At 33.5% G+C, this 21423-nt stretch overlaps 1 protein-coding gene across 1 annotated transcript in view; it reads right to left on the bottom strand.

The window, feature by feature from the left end:
• LOC142358128 (uncharacterized) overlaps positions 1-19300 on the bottom strand; it is a 91616-nt gene extending 72316 nt beyond the window's left edge. The window contains 1 exon segment of the mRNA XM_075409593.1: positions 18886-19300. The gene's annotated coding sequence lies outside the window, so the exon portion shown is untranslated.
• Positions 19301-21423: the final 2123 nt, after the last annotated feature.

Below are 21423 nucleotides of genomic sequence, written 5' to 3'. Positions count from 1 at the left end.
GTTTTTCTTGTTTCTTTACACCTAATGACATTATGTGATTTGACACGAAGTTCCAAAGTTTGTCAAATAGATAATATGGTGATGTATAAACACGTGATAAACACGTTTTTTTCTCAAATCAATTCACTGTTCAGAAAACAAAAATTAGATCGAAAACTTAATGTTTAAAATATCATAGTGCATTCTGGAAAACACTTTTAACTTTATGAAATTAAAAAACTCATACAGCCTATTCCATTAGATGGAGCTTTGTTTTTCTGTTGAATATGAAAACATCAAATGGATAATATGCTGTCAGGCTGGAAAAATAAAGTCAGGTTTTTATCGCCAGTTTTATGTTCAATCTTAATTACTTCGTTAGCAGATGAGCACCATACTGACTCAATTTTCTAGGGACTGGTGTTGAAGCTATCTCATCGTATCTAACAGTTATTAAGTATATATTTGTTCCGACCTCGTGTATTGATGGCTGGAACTATATGACAGCAATTCTTGAACCCCCGGAAACGCCGATTGGATGAAGATGTAAGTCTTATCATTCGGCAGCAATAAAAGCGTAAATATTTTCAGCAGACACTTCGTTGAAAATTTATCCAGGAAAATCAACGAAATTAATGATATTTTGGTTTATTCAAAATTTTAAGAAAATTTTGGTTTCCAGAAGTAGCAGCTGTGTAACGACTACAGGTTCTCCATTAATCCAAATTAATAGATATTTTACTCAATCTTCTTTTTCTGGGTTATTTTAAACATTTGGGCCTAAAATTCATTATGAAACGGGATAGACTTTAAAACTCAACTGAGTTGACGTGAGTTCAGGTGCTTGAGTTACCTGATCTGTATTGTTACGCACTGATTTTTAGCGTTTTCCTCAAGGTGTTTTCTGAGGTTAATATTGGAGGTAATTAACTTGAATAATCAGCATTTTACAAGGACTTATTTAGATGTTTCACAGTGCGATTTTTAGCAGATATATTTTGAATAAATTTAGCTAGTGATAGCCTTTTATTGAGCGGTTCGGATGTGCGATAAATCCACTAGTTTGCCTTGTATTTCAGAGTTTTAATCGTTTGCAATTATGCTCTTAGGAAGCCTGATTTAACTTAGTAGTTTATAAAGATTTATCCAGTTCAATCTTTAATTATTACAGCAAAAATAAGTTAACAATTAATAACGAGAAGTTTTCTAGTTCTATCAAGGTTTTCAAAGATGTTAATCAACTGATTGTCAGGCTGGTTCTCCGGTGTTCTGGTGATCGTAAGTTCCGCAGGGCTGTACCTTGAGTTGTATTGGTCCTTCGCAAATATTTACTGTTCTACAAGTTCCGTATTAGCACCTACTTTATAAGAATAATTAGTTCACCAAGAACATAATCTCTCATGAAGTTATTTACTAATTATGCGAATTTATCTTCAAGAAACTCAAAAAAGTAAATATTGAGGCTTTTAGGCACTTGATATATTTATCAATAAACTGTCAATCTGCGGTTGTTTTTAATAAACATGAACAAATTAGGGGTTACAGGCCTAGATGGAAATACTGGCTATATATGGCCTTGAAACTAAATGAATATTATAGCAATTATTTATGGATATTTTAAGGAATATCATCACGTAACTATGAGGGACGAAATAGGGGCGTGACATGTATCAATCTAGGGGGGGCAATTTGGGGCAACCTTACCAATGGGGCAATTCTTAGTGAAAAATCTGATCGTGCAACAATTCTAACACAACTTTTTCGCTGTTTTCCAACTATGCCTATTAAATGGTAGAGCGATCAAAAATGCTCTATGACACGGAATTCCTAACAAAAAGCGCTTCCAAACTACTACAAATCAGAAGTACTGACGTTACACAAAAAAATATTTTCAAACAATTTGTTTGTTTGAAACAAATTGTTGGAAAATATTTTCAAACAAAAGCTTGTCAGTTTGGCCCACATTTTTGTTTTTTATAGTTAACTGAAGCCTTGTAAAGAAGTCTGTTTAGATGCAAAAAATTCCCAAAAGTAAGCGATTTCAAACTACAGCTATTCAAAAAAAGATAAACAAAGATTTACAAGTAGTCTCTGTTAAATAGCGAAAAGTTCGAGAACAAATAATTTATATTAGAAGTAACTGAAAAGTAACTGAAATTAGACGGAATTTAGGTTTTTTTTTCAAAACCGATTCAGTGTTCAGTAAACAAAAATTAGATCGTAAACTAATGTTTAAAATATCATAGTGCTTTTTGGAAAACACTTTAAACTTTATGAAATTAAAAAACTAATAAAGCCTATTCCATTAGATGGAGCTTTTTTTTCTGTTGAATATGAAAATATCAAATAGATAATATGCTGTCAGGCTGGAAAAATAAAGTCAGGTTTTTATCGCCAGTTTTATGCTCAATCTTAATTACTTCGTTAGCAGATGAGCACCATACTGACTCAATTTTCTAGGGACTGGTGTTAAAGCTATCGCATCGTATCTAACAAATATTAAGCATATATTTGTTCCGACCTCGTGTATTGATGGCTGGAACTATATGACAGCAATTCCTGAACCCCCGGAAACGCCGATTGGATGAAGATGTAAGTCTTATCATTCGGCAGCAATAAAAGCGTAAATATTTTCAGCAGACACTTCGTTGAAAATTTATCCAGGAAAATCAACGAAATTAATATTTTGGTTTATTCAAAATTTTAAGAAAATTTTGGTTTCCAGAAGTAGCAGCTGTGTAACGACTACAGGTTCTCCATTAATCCAAATTAATAGATATTTTACTCAATCTTCTTTTTCTGGGTTATTTTAAACATTTGGGCCTAAAATTCATTATGAAACGGGATAGACTTTAAAACTCAATTGAGTTGACGTGAGTTCAGGTGCTTGAGTTACCTGATCTGTATTGTTACGCACTGATTTTTAGCGCTTTCCTCAAGGTGTTTTCTGAGGTTAATATTGGAGGTAATTAACTTGAATAATCAGCATTTTACAAGGACTTATTTAGATGTTTCACAGTGCGATTTTTAGCAGATATATTTTGAATAAATTTAGCTAGTGATAGCCTTTTATTGAGCGGTTCGGATGTGCGATAAATCCACTAGTTTGCCTTGTATTTCAGAGTTTTAATCGTTTGCAATTATGCTCTTAGGAAGCCTGATTTAACTTAGTAGTTTATAAAGATTTATCCAGTTCAATCTTTAATTATTACAGCAAAAATAAGTTAACAATTAATAACGAGAAAATTTCTAGTTCTATCAAGGTTTTCAAAGATGTTAATCAACTGATTGTCAGGCTGGTTCTCCGGTGTTCCGGTGATCGTAAGTTCCGCAGGGCTGTACCTTGAGTTGTATTGGTCCTTCGCAAATATTTACTGTTCTACAAGTTCCGTATTAGCACCTACTTTATAAGAATAATTACTTCACCAAGAACATAATCTCTCATGAAGTTATTTACTAATTATGCGAATTCATCTTCAAGAAATTCAAAAAAGTAAATATTGAGGCTTTTAGGCACTTGATATATTTATCAATAAACTGTCAATCTGCGGTTGTTTTTAATAAACATGAACAAATTAGGGGTTACAGGCCTAGATGGAAATACTGGCTATATATGGCCTTGAAACTAAATGAATATTATAGCAATTATTTATGGATATTTTAAGGAATATCATCACGTAACTATGAGGGACGAAATAGGGGCGTGACATGTATCAATCTAGGGGGGCAATTTGGGGCAACCTTACCAATGGGGCAATTCTTAGTGAAAAATCTGATCGTGCAACAATTCTAACACAACTTTTTCGCTGTTTTCCAACTATGCCTATTAAATGGTAGAGCGATCAAAAATGTTCTTTGACACGGAATTCCTAACAAAAAGCGCTTCCAAACTACTACAAATCAGAAGTACTGACGTTACACAAAAAAATATTTTCAAACAATTTGTTTGTTTGAAACAAATTGTTGGAAAATATTTTCAAACAAAAGCTTGTCAGTTTGGCCCACATTTTTGTTTTTTATAGTTAACTGAAGCCTTGTAAAGAAGTCTGTTTAGATGCAAAAAATTCCCAAAAGTAAGCGATTTCAAACTACAGCTATTCTAAAAAAGATAAACAAAGATTTACAAGTAGTCTCTGTTAAATAGCGAAAAGTTCGAGAACAAATAATTTATATTAGAAGTAACTGAAAAGTAACTGAAATTAGACGGAATTTAGGTTTTTTTTCAAAACCGATTCAGTGTTCAGTAAACAAAAATTAGATCGTAAACTAATGTTTAAAATATCATAGTGCTTTTTGGAAAACACTTTAAACTTTATGAAATTAAAAAACTAATAAAGCCTATTCCATAAGATGGAGCTTTTTTTTCTGTTGAATATGAAAATATCAAATAGATAATATGCTGTCAGGCTGGAAAAATAAAGTCAGGTTTTTATCGCCAGTTTTATGCTCAATCTTAATTACTTCGTTAGCAGATGAGCACCATACTGACTCAATTTTCTAGGGACTGGTGTTAAAGCTATCGCATCGTATCTAACAAATATTAAGCATATATTTGTTCCGACCTCGTGTATTGATGGCTGGAACTATATGACAGCAATTCCTGAACCCCCGGAAACGCCGATTGGATGAAGATGTAAGTCTTATCATTCGGCAGCAATAAAATCGTAGAATATTTTCAGCAGACACTTCTTTGAAAATTTATCCAGGAAAATCAACGAAATTAATGATATTTTGGTTTATTCAAAATTTTAAGAAAATTTTGGTTTCCAGAAGTAGCAGCTGTGTAACGACTACAGGTTCTCCATTAATCCAAATTAATAGATATTTTACCCAATCTTCTTTTTCTGGGTTATTTTAAACATTTTGGCCGAAAATTCATTATGAAACGGGATAGACTTTAAAACTCAATTGAGTTGACGTGAGTTCAGGTGCTTGAGTTACCTGATCTGTATTGTTACGCACTGATTTTTAGCGTTTTCCTCATGGTGTTTTCTGAGGTTAATATTGGAGGTAATTAACTTGAATAATCAGCATTTTACAAGGACTTATTTAGATGTTTCACAGTGCGATTTTTAGCAGATATATTTTGAATAAATTTAGCTAGTGATAGCCTTTTATTGAGCGTTTCGGATGTGCGATAAATCCACTAGTTTGCCTTGTATTCCAGAGTTTTAATCGTTTGCAATTATGCTCTTAGGAAGCCTGATTTAACTTAGTAGTTTATAAAGATTTATCCAGTTCAATCTTTAATTATTACAGCAAAAATAAGTTAACAATTAATAACGAGAAGTTTTCTAGTTCTATCAAGGTTTTCAAAGGTGTTAATCAACTGATTGTCAGGCTGGTTCTCCGGTGTTCTGGTGATCGTAAGTTCCGCAGGGCTGTACCTTGAGTTGTATTGGTCCTTCGCAAATATTTACTGTTCTACAAGTTCCGTATTAGCACCTACTTTATAAGAATAATTACTTCACCAAGAACATAATCTCTCATGAAGTTATTTACTAATTATGCGAATTTATCTTCAAACTTATCATCTGTTAATTCGTCTGACTAAGACGGCTTTTGCGCGAAAGAAACAAAAATTTTCACTTTCTGATGTTGACCAAATTTGCGATTTCCTGCAGTTGGCAAAGGGATTGAAGATGGTATTATAAGCACTGGTTATTATCATGACCTTAAGCACTAGTTTTGAATATAGGCACTTCGGAGGAGAACTTAATAAGTGAAAGGATACTTAAACTATTAAAAGGATAATACTTGTCAAACTATATAAGACTTTTAAGAATTTAAAGCATACTCTCCTCTTGGGATTGCGCTTGGTTGTCCAGTTCGTCTTCTGTGTTGAATCGATCAAGTGTATTTAGTGACATTGTTGAAGTTGCTGGCATTGAGTTTCGTCGTTGTCGTTTAAGGGTTCCAAGTTCTTCTGGAGAGATGACTGTTGGCGGTTGCTTGAGTTGTTTGGCTAGATTTGTAACGACATCTGCTTTCAGATGTTTTGGTACTGAAACTACTGGGTTAAGCGGTACATTGGTTCCGTTAAGCTTCATGAAATTTGGTACCATTCGTCGTACAAAAGCTACTTTATGGTATCAGTACATGAAGAGAATATGCAGGGCTAGGTTTCCAATAAAGACAATAATTGTTAGCGAAAGAGAAAGTTTGATCGGAACGTATGCTTCAAGTTTGTCAAGTAGTGCTTGCTTAAATGACATCATTTCAATGGTAATGCGCTTTGCTAGATCATCTAGTGATTCTGTTGATAACTTTCGATTGGAATAAATGAATTCTGTTTTGACTTTTTTCAGTAAATCAAGGTTGGCATCAGTGCTTGTTTCGTATTTTGGTAGCTCGTTTGTGTTTGGAACTGAGTCAATTAAATGTTCTAGTGGGTCTGGTAATTTTACATTGATTCTCTTCGCTGGAAGATACTGACAACTTTGTAAATCAGCTCGAATTTTAATGTGGTCACTGAACATTGTATGTCCACATTTTAATATGATTAAACAGACGTTACAACCTTTATGAGGAACATTGGTGTGTCGGCCGTTTTCGTCAATACCAATCTCGCTAAGGGTAAAATCACTTGAAGCTGATGTGAGGAGCCAAATTCCGTATCCAAAAATCTGTGCTCGTTCTGGGTTAGGTAACACAACCTTCTCTGTGTCACATACTCTCAATGCTGTAATGGCATGATGAAACTTGAGGGTTGCTAGGCACGAGGAGAATCCAAGGTGGGTTTCCATTGTCTCGTGACAGATTCGGTATCGTGGCGATCCAAGGCAGTTGTCGTACTGGGATCTCGTCAGTACTGTTGTTTCCATCTGTCCTTCAATCCTTCAAAGTATTCTTCCTCAATCACCCATTGTAAGGCATCAACTGAGTCCTTAATGTCAGTAAAAGTCCGTCTTCTACTGTTGAAATCTCTTGTACGAGTTTTGCATCGTAATACGAAAGTATGTCAGTCATGGGAATTGCCAATTTAAGACGATCTGGGGCGTTCTTTTGGCTATCATGGACTGCATCAAGGATCTTTATCGAAGATTTGCGAGGTACTAAAGAGACTGGAAGGCGTTTATCAAGCAAAGTAGGAATAGCATTTATAACATTAATTCGAAAAGAATATAAGGTTGCGCGATAACTTTTAATGTCTGCATAAAGTGTAAGAAGTTATGATGCAGCTGTGTCAAAATTAAAGTTAAGTTGCTGCTGCGTTGCTTGAAATTCCATACAGAATGCTATTGCATTCAGATTGTGATCTACTTATATCGTTGAAGCCGTATGGGCCGACGAAGTCTCACCATTAAAGAGTGCCCCTTAGTCTAGGAAAATTCGTGGGGACCACGACCGCACAGGCCTTGTGGAAGCTGCACTCAAATAGGCAACAGCATGAAGACCGAAGTCACTGTTTGATTCATTAACCTTCGGAGCTGGGTGAGGGAATTAAATATAATTGTTTTATTATTCTGTTTAAATGTAAGTTTTGCCCTCTTTTAGTTAATATTTAAGTGATGGTTTCAGTAATTTAGCTTATTCTGATGTTATCTGATAATCAGTAATGATGTTGTCAAGGTTAATATCTCTATCAGATTGAAGTTTGTTACGAATAAGGCCAAATTTGCGAACTTTTTGATTTAAACTTTTTGCTGTCCAATAAATTGCAACATGTTTATCATCTTTATCTAGCACATGAATTACAATGGACTTATAAACTGAAGAGGAGAAAGCGGTTACTATCTGAGCTTGTGTTTTATTACTATTTTGAGTGTAGTTGATGTTATTTCCTTCAATATGTTCAACAAAATTGGGGGAAGCGCGACAATTATTGGTAGCGGGGAGAATTTGTTTTATAAATTGACATAAATAAAGCACCAAAATTAAATTTACAAATTCATTTACTCACAATATCCTCGTTTGCAAATACCCTGTGTTGTTTTTGTCCGTTATGGCAGCTCTGTCAACAAATAAATGATATTAGAAGTAACTGAAAAGTAACTGAAATTAGACGGAATTTAGGTTTTTTTCTCAAATCGATTCAGTGTTCAGTAAACAATAATTAGATCGAAAACTTAATGTTTAAAATATCATAGTGCATTCTGGAAAACACTTTTAACTTTATGAAATTAAAAAACTCATACAGCCTATTCCATTAGATGGAGCTTTGTTTTTCTGTTGAATATGAAAACATCAAATGGATAATATGCTGTCAGGCTGGAAAAATAAAGTCAGGTTTTTATCGCCAGTTTTATGTTCAATCTTAATTACTTCGTTAGCAGATGAGCACCATACTGACTCAATTTTCTAGGGACTGGTGTTAAAGCTATCTCATCGTATCTAACAGTTATTAAGTATATATTTGTTCCGACCTCGTGTATTGATGGCTGGAACTATATGACAGCAATTCTTGAACCCCCGGAAACGCCGATTGGATGAAGATGTAAGTCTTATCATTCGGCAGCAATAAAAGCGTAAATATTTTCAGCAGACACTTAATGATATTTTGGTTTATTCAAAATTTCAAGAACATTTTGGTTTTCAGAAGTAGCAGCTGTGTAACGACTACAGGTTCTCCATTAATCCAAATTAATAGATATTTTACTCAATCTTCTTTTTCTGGGTTATTTTAAACATTTGGGCCTAAAATTCATTATGAAACGGGATAGACTTTAAAACTCAATTGAGTTGACGTGAGTTCAGGTGCTTGAGTTACCTGATCTGTATTGTTACGCACTGATTTTTAGCGTTTTCCTCATGGTGTTTTCTGAGGTTAATATTGGAGGTAATTAACTTGAATAATCAGCATTTTACAAGGACTTATTTAGATGTTTCAGAGTGCGATTTTTAGCAGATATATTTTGAATAAATTTAGCTAGTGATAGCCTTTTATTGAGCGTTTCGGATGTGCGATAAATCCACTAGTTTGCCTTGTATTCCAGAGTTTTAATCGTTTGCAATTATGCTCTTAGGAAGCCTGATTTAACTTAGTAATTTATAAAGATTTATCCAGTTCAATCTTTAATTATTACAGCAAAAATAAGTTAACAATTAATAACGAGAAGTTTTCTAGTTCTATCAAGGTTTTTAAAGAAAAGATGTTAATCAACTGATTGTCAGGCTGGTTCTCCGGTGTTCTGGTGATCGTAAGTTCCGCAGGGCTGTACCTTGAGTTGTATTGGTCCTTCGCAAATATTTACTGATCTACAAGTTCCGTATTAGCACCTACTTTGTAAGAATAATAACTTCACCAAGAACATAATCTCTCATGAAGTTATTTACTAATTATGCGAATTTATCTTCAAGAAACTCAAAAAAGTAAATATTGAGGCTTTTAGGCACTCGATATATTTATCAATAAACTGTCAATCTGCGGTTGTTTTTAATAAACATGAACAAATTAGGGGTTACAGGCCTAGATGGAAATACTGGCTATATATGGCCTTGAAACTAAATGAATATTATAGCAATTATTTATGGATATTTTAAGGAATATCATCACGTAACTGTGAGGGACGAAATAGGGGCGTGACATGTATCAATCTAGGGGGGCAATTTGGGGCAACCTTACCAATGGGGCAATTCTTAGTGAAAAATCTGATCGTGCAACAGTTCTAACACAACTTTTTCGCTGTTTTCCAACTATGCCTATTAAATGGTAGAGCGATCAAAAATGTTCTATGACACGGAATTCCTAACAAAAAGCGCTTCCAAACTACTACAAATCAGAAGTACTGACGTTACACAAAAAATATTTTCAAACAATTTGTTTGTTTGAAACAAATTGTTGGAAAATATTTTCAAACAAAAGCTTGCCAGTTTGCCCCACATTTTTGTTTTTTATAGTTAACTGAAGCCTTGTAAAGAAGTCTGTTTAGATGCAAAAAATTCCCAAAAGTAAGCGATTTCAAACTACAGCTATTCAAAAAAAGATAAACAAAGATTTACAAGTAGTCTCTGTTAAATAGCGAAAAGTTCGAGAACAAATAATTTATATTAGAAGTAACTGAAAAGTAACTGAAATTAGACGGAATTTAGGTTTTTTTTCAAAACCGATTCAGTGTTCAGTAAACAAAAATTAGATCGTAAACTAATGTTTAAAATATCATAGTGCTTTTTGGAAAACACTTTAAACTTTATGAAATTAAAAAACTAATAAAGCCTATTCCATAAGATGGAGCTTTTTTTCTGTTGAATATGAAAATATCAAATAGATAATATGCTGTCAGGCTGGAAAAATAAAGTCAGGTTTTTATCGCCAGTTTTATGCTCAATCTTAATTACTTCGTTAGCAGATGAGCACCATACTGACTCAATTTTCTAGGGACTGGTGTTAAAGCTATCGCATCGTATCTAACAGTTATTAAGTATATATTTGTTCCGACCTCGTGTATTGATGGCTGAAACTATATGACAGCAATTCCTGAACCCCCGGAAACGCCGATTGGATGAAGATGTAAGTCTTATCATTCGGCAGCAATAAAATCGTAGAATATTTTCAGCAGACACTTCTTTGAAAATTTATCCAGGAAAATCAACGAAATTAATGATATTTTGGTTTATTCAAAATTTTAAGAAAATTTTGGTTTCCAGAAGTAGCAGCTGTGTAACGACTACAGGTTCTCCATTAATCCAAATTAATAGATATTTTACTCAATCTTCTTTTTCTGGGTTATTTTAAACATTTTGGCCGAAAATTCATTATGAAACGGGATAGACTTTAAAACTCAATTGAGTTGACGTGAGTTCAGGTGCTTGAGTTACCTGATCTGTATTGTTACGCACTGATTTTTAGCGTTTTCCTCATGGTGTTTTCTGAGGTTAATATTGGAGGTAATTAACTTGAATAATCAGCATTTTACAAGGAGTTATTTAGATGTTTCACAGTGCGATTTTTAGCAGATATATTTTGAATAAATTTAGCTAGTGATAGCCTTTTATTGAGCGGTTCGGATGTGCGATAAATCCACTAGTTTGCCTTGTATTCCAGAGTTTTAATCGTTTGCAATTATGTTCTTAGGAAGCCTGATTTAACCTAGTAATTTATAAAGATTTATCCAGTTCAATCTTTAATTATTACAACAAAAATAAGTTAACAATTAATAACGAATTGAAACAAATTGTTCCAAAATATTTTCAAACAAAAGCTTGTCAGTTTGCCCCACATTTTTGCTTTTTATAGTTAACTGAAGCCTTGTAAAGAAGTCTGTTTACATGCAAAAAATTCCAAAAAGTAAGCGATTTCAAACTACAGTTATTGAAAAAAAGATAAACAACTTTCGAAAAATGTTAATTTGTCGTGCCATTTTTCTGTTTTTGTTTTTCAAAATAATTTCAAGCTTTGCAAAAAAATTTCTTGATATTCATCAACCAATCAATAGTTATAGCTGCTTTAAAGCTGCAATATGTAGCTCAGTTTTCCGGACTTTCAGCAATGAAGTTTTACAACATTCTTCGCTTTTGATGCGATTTCATTCAGTACAATTAATATGCCACGATATTTCTTTTCTAATAAAACATGCTTTTTTCTTTAAGATATCAGTGCGCATCTGTTAATTCGTCTGACTAAGACGGCTTTTGCGCGAAAGAAACAAAAATTTTCACTTTCTGATGTTGACCAAATTTATTGCTGTTTCTGCATCAAATTCATTGGCGATTTCCTGCAGCTGGCAAAGGGATTGAAGATGCGTAGATCGCATTTCTTCTGATTTTTGATGGTTTCAATATGCAAGTGCTGACTAAAATGACTTCTACTTTAGATCTTTTTGACATTTTTGCGCATATGTTGCTCTTTTGTTTCATTTTCATTTCATGCCTTTTTAACAATTTGCGTGCGTTATTTAAAGGAATTAAGTTTAAATGGAATGAGAATGTTGCTGGACAAGTGTTTGATTTCGATCAGTTCGGAACGTAAATTTGCAAAGAGAAATGATCTCTTTCTCTTTCAGTTGTAACAGGACCTTGCAAAGCTATTTGTAAAGGCCGCTTCAAGTTTTCATGCAACGCCATATTAATTGCTTGACAGGGCCAAAACTCAGCTCCTGATTTAAGTTGCTGTAACAACGGTTGATTTTTGAAGAGTTTAATTTCTTCGTTTTGCTAGCACATTGTCGATTGTAGTTTGTTAAATTTCTGGCTATTATTAAAAAACAAACATAAACAGATTATAGAGAAGTTTTTATTTATTAATTTTATTTCTACTTACTTGATGAAGGCAATATCTACCCTCTGATTATGCGTGTAAGTGAAAGGTCGGAACTAGCTGCGCAAAATCACAGAAGAGAGCCTCCTTGTCTAGTCGCATATTTCGCATATAACGTATTTGACGAGCGACACGTGAAAAATTTTGGAAACATTAAGCCTCAATTTAAAGCACGATTATAAATCTGAAAATCTGGTAAGCAATCGATTCACTTCTTTTTGGGCGTTTCAATGATAACATCCTTCTTTGTTTCAGCAAAAGATCAATGGACATAAAAGATCCTGAACGCCAGTTACTGGGAGACTTGGAACCAAAATAATCACGAAAAATCAGCTGATAAAAAAAAGACTATTTACCTCCTTTGAAAAAGATGAACAGAGCAAATCAAAAATATCCCAGCTTCCTGTAAGTTTTGCCCCCGTATCTTTAGCATCATAAGCGCGCATTCTTTACTCATTCTTAAAATGCAATGTGAAATGCATACAGTGCACTATCATGTATTCACTAATGATCTGAGAAACATTACATTAGAACATTGATTTGACGAGAAAAGTTAAATTCTTCTTTTGAAAGTAGTACATGCATGCAGGTCAAAGAACTATTCACTCAATGGCTAAAATAAATTACCAAAAAATACATTCACAAAAAATTGATTAAATAGTTAACGTTAGATAGAGATCAAATGTACGTATAAATAACGTTATAATTGGTTTAGAGGTCGGCGCAGTACGTAACTAATCAAGAAAAACTAATTAAGAGGCTAATTGTCTATCAAAAAAATTCTCAAAATGAACTAAAATATACTTTAGCAATTTACCAGATTCTTTGATGAATCAGATTGCCTCTTACCTGGTAATGAAAATCTAGCTGTTAACTTTTACATTCGCTTCAGGAGAAACCTGTTAAAAACGCTGTCAAAAGGCACCTCGTTGATCTCTGATCCATTAAACCTCAGAAATAATCCGTAAAATGCGCTCATGATTGTTATTTGGTCCCATTGACATTAATGGGAAAGAAAAATAGAAAAATGCCATCAAGGGATCGAGTTTGTCTGTGCTTGTAGTTACCCGTATATAAGCTATTAAAAGTGATATACAGAACGATTAGTCGAATTAGTCACTATACAGTTTTCATAGACAGTGGAGAAAACGCTTGTATCCATTAATGATCTCCATAAAATTTCTAGAAAAAAAGCGACGAAAAATAAAGCACATAAAATCAGTCACATGGAGACCCAATTGAAACAACAGCTCATTTGACTGCAGATAATTGACTTAAAGATAGGATTTTGCCTTGACAACGGTACAGGCAATGCACATGAAACAATGGCAGGTCAGAACCAAAATTTAACAACTTGAATTTCCCACGAAAAACACAAGCAAGAACCCGATACACTTGGAACAAATGTAAAATTACGCCAAACTGCAGACCGTGAAAAAAAATCATAATTAACTCAAACAATTTCTCGCCACTAACTATCGTAATTAACTTTCGGAAAAGTAAAAAAAAATTGTCAGCATATCAAAAATTTTACCTATAATTCTCAAAAAGTTCAAAAATTCAACAAATTACAAAATTCTGTTTTATCAAAGTTCTAAACATTGACAAAACAGAAAAAAACGAGCACAAAAACCCGAAAATCGAATTAGTAAATAAGTATCTAATCGAGTAAAATAACGTCAAAAATTTCTTACAGTTCAAGACATGTTCAAAAACATTACTAGAGTTGAACAATCCTGTTTCAAAAAGAAAGCTTGCCCTAAAAAACAATCGAGAAACTACTCTTTAAAACTTAATGCAGCTTTGCTTTACTTTAAGCAAGTAAAACGACTCTCCCGAGACTGCGTGTATCACAAAATGTTCCAACATACGTCAAGTTTATCAAAAGCTTCCTTTTATTGGCTGTCAAATGTATTGACTGTCAATTTTTTGAAGCTTTAATTCAAGCACTTTTTTCCGTAGAAACCTTGCGTACGGCTTTCTTATTTTGCAAAAACGAATATTTCAGAAACCTCATGCTACTATAGTTTCACCAGATGAAAAAAACTGTTCATCTGGTAAAAACTGCAACGAATAACCGATTTTTAGAGACTTACAGTTGAAAAAAGAGCCAATTGAGAAGAGTAGAATATGTGAAATCTACTTTCTGGCCAGCACTGAATTTCAGTTAATTAAAAATCAGCTGTCGCACAAACTTGAATGTTACAATTTGAAGCGAACTAAAAAGGATTTTCTTTACGTTACAAATCGAAAAAACATTTTTTAATTTCTTTTTCTAGTAAAAATGACGTATTTGTATATTAGTTAACTCAAGATTGTTTCATCTGCTGTATTGTGATTTATGTCTCGATGAAATTTGGATCAATTGGAGAAGGTAAGACGCTTGGTTGACTTTTGAACATACTTTCTTCAATTGATCCAAATTTCATTGAAACATGAAATCACCATAACGCAGATTACAATCTTGAGTTAACTGATATACAAATACTTCATTTTTTCCAACAAAAAAATATATTAAAAAAATGCTTTTTCTATTTGTAAAGTAAACCTTGAAACGAAAATCTCTTTTTAGTTCGCTTCAAATTGTAATCAAGTTTTTCGACACCTGATTTAGAAATAACTGAAATTCACTTCTGGCCAGAGAATTTATAGAAATTTACAAGAAAATTACAGTTCCTTTTTCCCTTTTTCGAAAATTTCCCGATTCCAGTTATTTATTTCTTAATGAAAACAAAAATAGTAATGAAAGATTTACAATATTACTGAAGTCAAATTAGCAGTGAACTGTAAGAGCCAGTTGAGAGCCCAAATCGGAAATTCTTTGAAGCGTCAGGAAAAATCAACAGAAAAGAGAAAGCAACGTTTCGCTTTTTTCCAAAGCACCAAAGCACAGAATCCTTTATTTAAACTTCTAATTGATTCAATTTATACATTAACCGTAGGATGTGGGTCAGCGTATCTGTCCGCAGAAATTGACAAAAACTTATAAAACTTCTATCTTTCTATTTAACCCGAAAACGTAATTTTCAAAAACTGCCTCTGTTGAATCGACTAATTTACATAACAATGGACCTAATATACACAAAACCAGGACGCCAGAGAAATCAGCAGAAAGATGCACGAATCGTTAAGTCTTTTCCTCATTCTCCAGAAAAGTTGTTTCCTATGGTTTTTGTGTGCATCAGGGGTATCGCAGTTGTTGATTTGGATTCAATTTCAGGCAAAAATTTTGCAAATATTAGTTTCAGAGTTAAAAGGAAACAATTTTCTAAAATTTGTTTGCTTCTGTTTACGTTTTATTTAATTTCCACATTATATAACATTTTTCTGTTTCGAAACATCGGGAAACTGTTCAACTACCAGCAAAAAAACATTAGACAAATAAAAATAACAGCCAAGAGAACGTGGAAAATTTGGAAAGCTTTTTTCCTGTTTAAACTTTAATACTTCTTATAACGCAGAAAATCATATATTAAAAAAATTACAACATAGTCCAAATTTTACCTGAAATAGCTGCCATTAGATTCGTAAGCTTTTATTTGAACTTGATCTTTTGTTCATGAACGTATTAAAAATATTGTATAATTAATTGAGTGACTGGATTTAAAATCTTTTCAGTAGCAACGAGTTAGGTTAGTCAGAAATCACGAGAAGTAAACAATAAACACGCTCGAAAGGTCACACGAATTAGAAAAACATCGGCGGAAAAATTCGAACATCGACTCAAAAAGTCCTCTTGTCATAAAAAAAAACTTTTTCAAATAACTGGTACCTACTAAAGTGATAACAGAACTTTAAAAATTGAGTCAAAAAACGAAAAAATAGTTTTAAAGAAATTACAAGAAAAAATTCATTCTTTATAACATACAGAGAGATTGTCGGAAACTAGCCGTCATTGATTTGCATAACCGCGATAGAAAGAACAGGAAAAAATGGGAAACTCATTGATGCATAACTTCTTTAAAGTAAGAACTATTCTGAAATCATTTTGTTATTGGACACACTCCTGTTACTTAATGAAAAGATAGAGGGGCTAGTATCAACAGCCAGAAACATTAGATATGTCACTAAGACTTATAAGAACAAACTTCAAATAGCGGGTATCTTAAATTCGGCGTTATGGGTTTATCTCAGTTTCTATTTTTGATTCCACTTTATGATAATGACTGCTTATTTTACATCACTGCGTAAATGCTGTTTAAAAGCACTTTGAACAGAATGGGCAAAGAATAAAACTAGCCCAGAGAAGTCTAAAAAGTTTCACGCAAAAAGTCGAAAAAGCGGCTAAATGAGGTAGAGCGAACAAATTTTTGCTCGACGAAGTAAAACAAAACAAAAGCGCAATAATGGACTGCTGAGATGATGAGGGAGGCTATTAATTATACCAGTACACCTAACAACAAAAAATCTTTTTCTACACAATGAAAACAGAAAATTTGCTCGCTTAAAATAGGCGTTTGCAATAGTTTTACAGTAGACGAGCCTTGAAGGCTCACAAACTGTTCTATTTTAAAACAATGAAAAACTGCAAGATATTTGCGCAGTTAAAAATTTTTTATTTTTGCGTCATTTGTCTCCACAAGAACACTGTTTTATACATTAGAAAAGGTAAATTTCAGCCAGCTACAAAAATTTTGAGAACATGCAGTCAATTTAATTCCCAATGAGAGATAAAACATAAAATGACAACAATTGCTAAAATTGCTTAAAAATTCGCTAAATAGCTCAAAAAACTCAATATTAAATTAAAAAATCTGACTATTTAAAAAAAAATTCAAAACACCGAACTGAAATAAAATTATGATAACAGCCTAATCATTATTACAATGTATTAACATTTTTATCGCAAGAAAATTATATTTTAATTATCAAACTCTCCCACTTCTGTTGCTTTTCCGTTTCCAATTATTTGGAAAGCTCCACCTTTTCAACGTAAACGGAAAAGCTACACGCTAACTTTTAGAGCTGTAATCGCGATGTTTTAGAGGTAATTATTCGGAATAATAAAATAGGATTATCGCCATTTTACAAGGACTTATTATGGGTGTTTATAGTGCAATTTTAGCGGATATAATTTTAATACAATTAGCTAGTAATAGCCTTTTACTGAGCAGTTCGAATGCGTGATATATCCACTAGTGGTCTTGTATTACAATAGCTTTTCACTGCTCTGTTCAAGTTCTGTCAGTGTCTATTATAACCTCATTTTAATAAAGATTTTCCAGTTCAATCTTCAATTATTTGGTCCAAAATATAACAGATTTTCGAAGGCAGAATAAGAAGTTTCAAGATTTTTATCAAGTTTTGCTATCAAATGATTATCAGCCTGGTTCTCCGGTGTTCTGGTCTTCGTAGATTCCGCAGAGTTGTACCTCAAGTTTCCTTTGTTTTACCGAATTTCAAGTTAGGCAATTTCCGGCTTTTGTATGTTTCATGATGTTAGTTGAGTACACATACAATTTCCGCATTAGCACATACTTTATCAGCATAATTATTTCACCAAGTACATAACTTCTCATAACTTTTTGCCAATTAGATTAATTTATCTTCACCAAACTTAAAAGGTAAACATTCAGGCTCTTGGATACGTAATATGCTTATCAGCAATCTGTCAATCTGCGGTTGCTTTTGATAAACATAAACAAATTAGAGATAACAGTCCTGAATGGAAAATACGGGCTAGATATGGCCTTGAAACTATCTGAATAAGAACTTACTCATAGCACTTCATATGAATATTTAAGGAAGACCGTCACGTAACTATGAGGCACGAAATAGGGGCGCGACAAAAAGTAAAAGAAAAAAATTTTGACTTAAGAAAAAAAAGTCGACCTCGCAAATATACTCCCCCATTTTGAAAACATGTTGGAGGAATAACAAACATCATGTTCCAAAAACTGATAGGCAATCGGCAAATAATGGGATATCTAAAAAAGCCTCTTAAAGTCTTGTCTGATTTGCGTGAAGAACAGAAACTCCACTTTGTTCTCTGCTGTTTCCACGTGCTTGATTTCCTGTTTCAGATACACTCCAACCAAGATCAATTTTTAAAAAAACACGTTACCAACACTCCTGTTTGAGATTTATCTTCGACCCGTTAAAAGGCAGCGTGCAACACAAATCAAGTTTGATTTTTAAAATGTAAATATGATGCTCGCATGGGATTGTGGAAATCTGAGTTGATTGTACAAATTTTCTACAGTTTGTTTCCAAAGAAGTTTCTTGTTTTTTGACGATGTGTCTTCCTATGATATTGAGTCTGTGCATCTATTAATTAAATGTGACAGTTCTTTGATGTCCTACGCAGAGTGAACGTCGGAAACTAAGTCAAATGTACGTGCCTATTCGCCGTGTAATCTAAAGTATGGAAAAATATGCACAGATTCGGCGTGCGTAGAGCCTTTTGGGGACAACGAAGTCCATAAATTCGATTCAATCTTTCCACTGAGTACACTTGTCAATCAGCAAAAATTACCAGACCAATATTTATTCACCGAATAAAGTCCAGCTGGTAAAATTTCTTATCTCAATTAAAATTGCAGTGCTAGAACAATAATAGCGCAATGCATTTAAATATTTCTAACATTTGAACACCAGAACATTTATATTAGGCACTTTTGACTCCGGGTTGACGCAACGTTCTACTAAGCGACATTAAAACCAAATCAAGTCAGATGAATGAAAACTGTTGCTGTAGCAACAAAACTTACCCATTGCGCCTGACAACGAGTTCCTTTTAGCTTGGGTGCTTTCTTTCACTTGCAAAAGAAGGAAGTAACAATGAAGCGAGAGTAAATATCTCTAATATTTGAATGAGGTGAGCGAAGGATGGGTACAAAATGAAAGGGGGCACGGATAATAAATAATACACGGAATGGAAGAATATGGACAACTATTGTTGAATCTAAGATAAACAAATTTCCTTTCCCACGAGTTTGCAGGGGGCAAGTCAACTTCTATAAAAAAGCAGCTACATGGTACATCTAAGCATCTGAAAAGACATACATTTAATATACATTGAGTGATAATTCTTGTTAAATAAACATTCAAATTCAAATTATTCCAAAACTGGGGAATGTCTGTGCCAAAGAATTGAGGTGCCCCTGAACCACCAAGCATTCAAATAGGCATAATTATCAACTGTAGGCTGTTAGTTCATTTGTTTTTCAAGTCGTCGACAAGTGCGAAAGAAAGAAGTGATTAAAATGATTAACCATTCCCCAGGCTGATGAAAGTAATTCAGCTTTTGAATAGTATCTTTTTAATAAAGAAAAGATGACACAATTTAGCAAGTGTACCGTACCACCAGTCGCTAAGCTAGCAAGTAGCAGCTATTTCTATGAGGATGTTTATTTGTTCATACATACAACTAGTACCAATGCTGCTATTGTCTCTCGCTAGCACCATATTCCCGTCCCGTTTTCCACATCAAATTTTGAAAACAACGCAATATCTAAATTAGCAGGATATAAATGTGTTTCCATGTACAAGAATGCAGGCTAATTGAACCTGCAGAAAGCCGAAGGAAAAAACTGCCGAAAAGATGCTCACCATCTACCGTTCAAATGGAAAAGTTGGTCCTGTTATATAAACATAGAATTCCTTATTTGGTTCCGCCGACTGTTTAGACCATCATATACAGAAACCCTCAAACCTGAACGAAATGACCGACTATTCATACAATCTATGTTCTGACATTCTAAATTCAATTACGCTACCTTTGTTAGACCAAGTAAACAGCTATAAACAATAACAACACGCGACATTGCTGTCCTGGCAACTCTGTTGATGAAATCCAATTCTGTTCTCAATAGATTCCATTTTCTTCTAATTCTATTGTAAGTGTCTATTATACAGTCGGTGTTACCGTCTGTTGCATTGGACCAAAGCACTGAACACTTATTACATTACAATCCTAGGACATAAAACACTTTTCAAGTCCTTTTAAGTGACATTGTCTAGATCAAAATACTCACTAAAAGATTCTCGAGCGCAGTGTTTTTTTTTATAGAGGCAAAACACATTTTCGGGAAACGACGACAGCATTTGCAAATTTTAACGCCAACTAAGAATATGAATAGAGTTGTCCAATATATTCTAACTACAAGTGGGAGAACGTATATTTTTCTTAAGCTAATTATTCGAATCAATTCGTTTTTTAATCAAAGTTATACTGCAGACGTCAAATTGATTTCTAACAACGATGAAAAAAAGCTAACTCCTATTCTCCGGAACCAAATCTTTTCTTTACCTTATTGGCACTAACACGTACTGACTTTTTTCAATCGACCGTCTAAGAAGCCTTTTAACCTGGTCCACTTTCTGACATCGGCTAAACGGATAAATTCTAAACGAAATGTATATATTTACAAAATTAAATTGATCTATTTTTTATTCTGAACTTCACTTCAGGAAACGCTCGTTTATCTTCTAACGAAGCCATTTAAAGCAATTTTCTCCGAATAGTTTTCTACTTCTTGCACTTTCAAAATGCGTCAATTCTACCATGTCATCAAACTATTTACAAAATTAGAAATGAGTTCATCTATCAACTCTTTTAGGTCTCTAATAGACTTTTACAATGACGATGTTATATCACGTCGTATATCTACCACGCCATTTTCGGTTTGATGGACGTAATAACAGACAAATAACGCAATTTGTCTGAACAAGAATTTGTCTGAACAAATTTTAACATGAATTTCTTCATGAGCGTCAGTTTTCCCAGCTTTTTTCCAATTGCCTGCATGACGAATGGCAAACGACGACAAATAGATGCGTAAATTCTAACAAGGAGGCTCGTTAATGTGCGTTCGCACATGATGTTCCGACCCGCGCTCATCTACATTTTTGAATTAACTGTCTCTCGACTTACATGTTTGACAAAGAGATAATCAAAAATAGATGTTTGAGTTTAAAAAAATCGTTACACAACCAAACTAATAATTGAATTACTTATTACCATGCCTCATTGACAGTGCTCACGAGATCTGCCATTAAAAAGATTACGCGAAAAAAAAGAAACAACAGAATAAGCAATACAAAAATTTCACGGCAAAAACTCAATATCTAAATTTAAAAGCACCTAGTTACAACGTCAACTTACAATCAGACAAAACCCTAACTATACAAACTTAATTTTGTCCTAACTACACAGCAGATGGGATTTTTCCTTAATGAGACTAGGTAATAAGTCGACAAAAAGAAGAAATAATGAGAAATTCAAAAATCAATCAACATTTTTTTAA

The sequence above is a fragment of the Convolutriloba macropyga genome, chromosome 2 (assembly GCF_964194025.1).
Source record: "Convolutriloba macropyga chromosome 2, txConMacr16.3, whole genome shotgun sequence".
Lineage (NCBI taxonomy): Eukaryota > Metazoa > Xenacoelomorpha > Acoela > Convolutidae > Convolutriloba > Convolutriloba macropyga.
The sequence above is the reverse complement of the archived record's forward strand: the minus strand, read 5'-3'. Positions and strand labels throughout refer to the sequence as shown.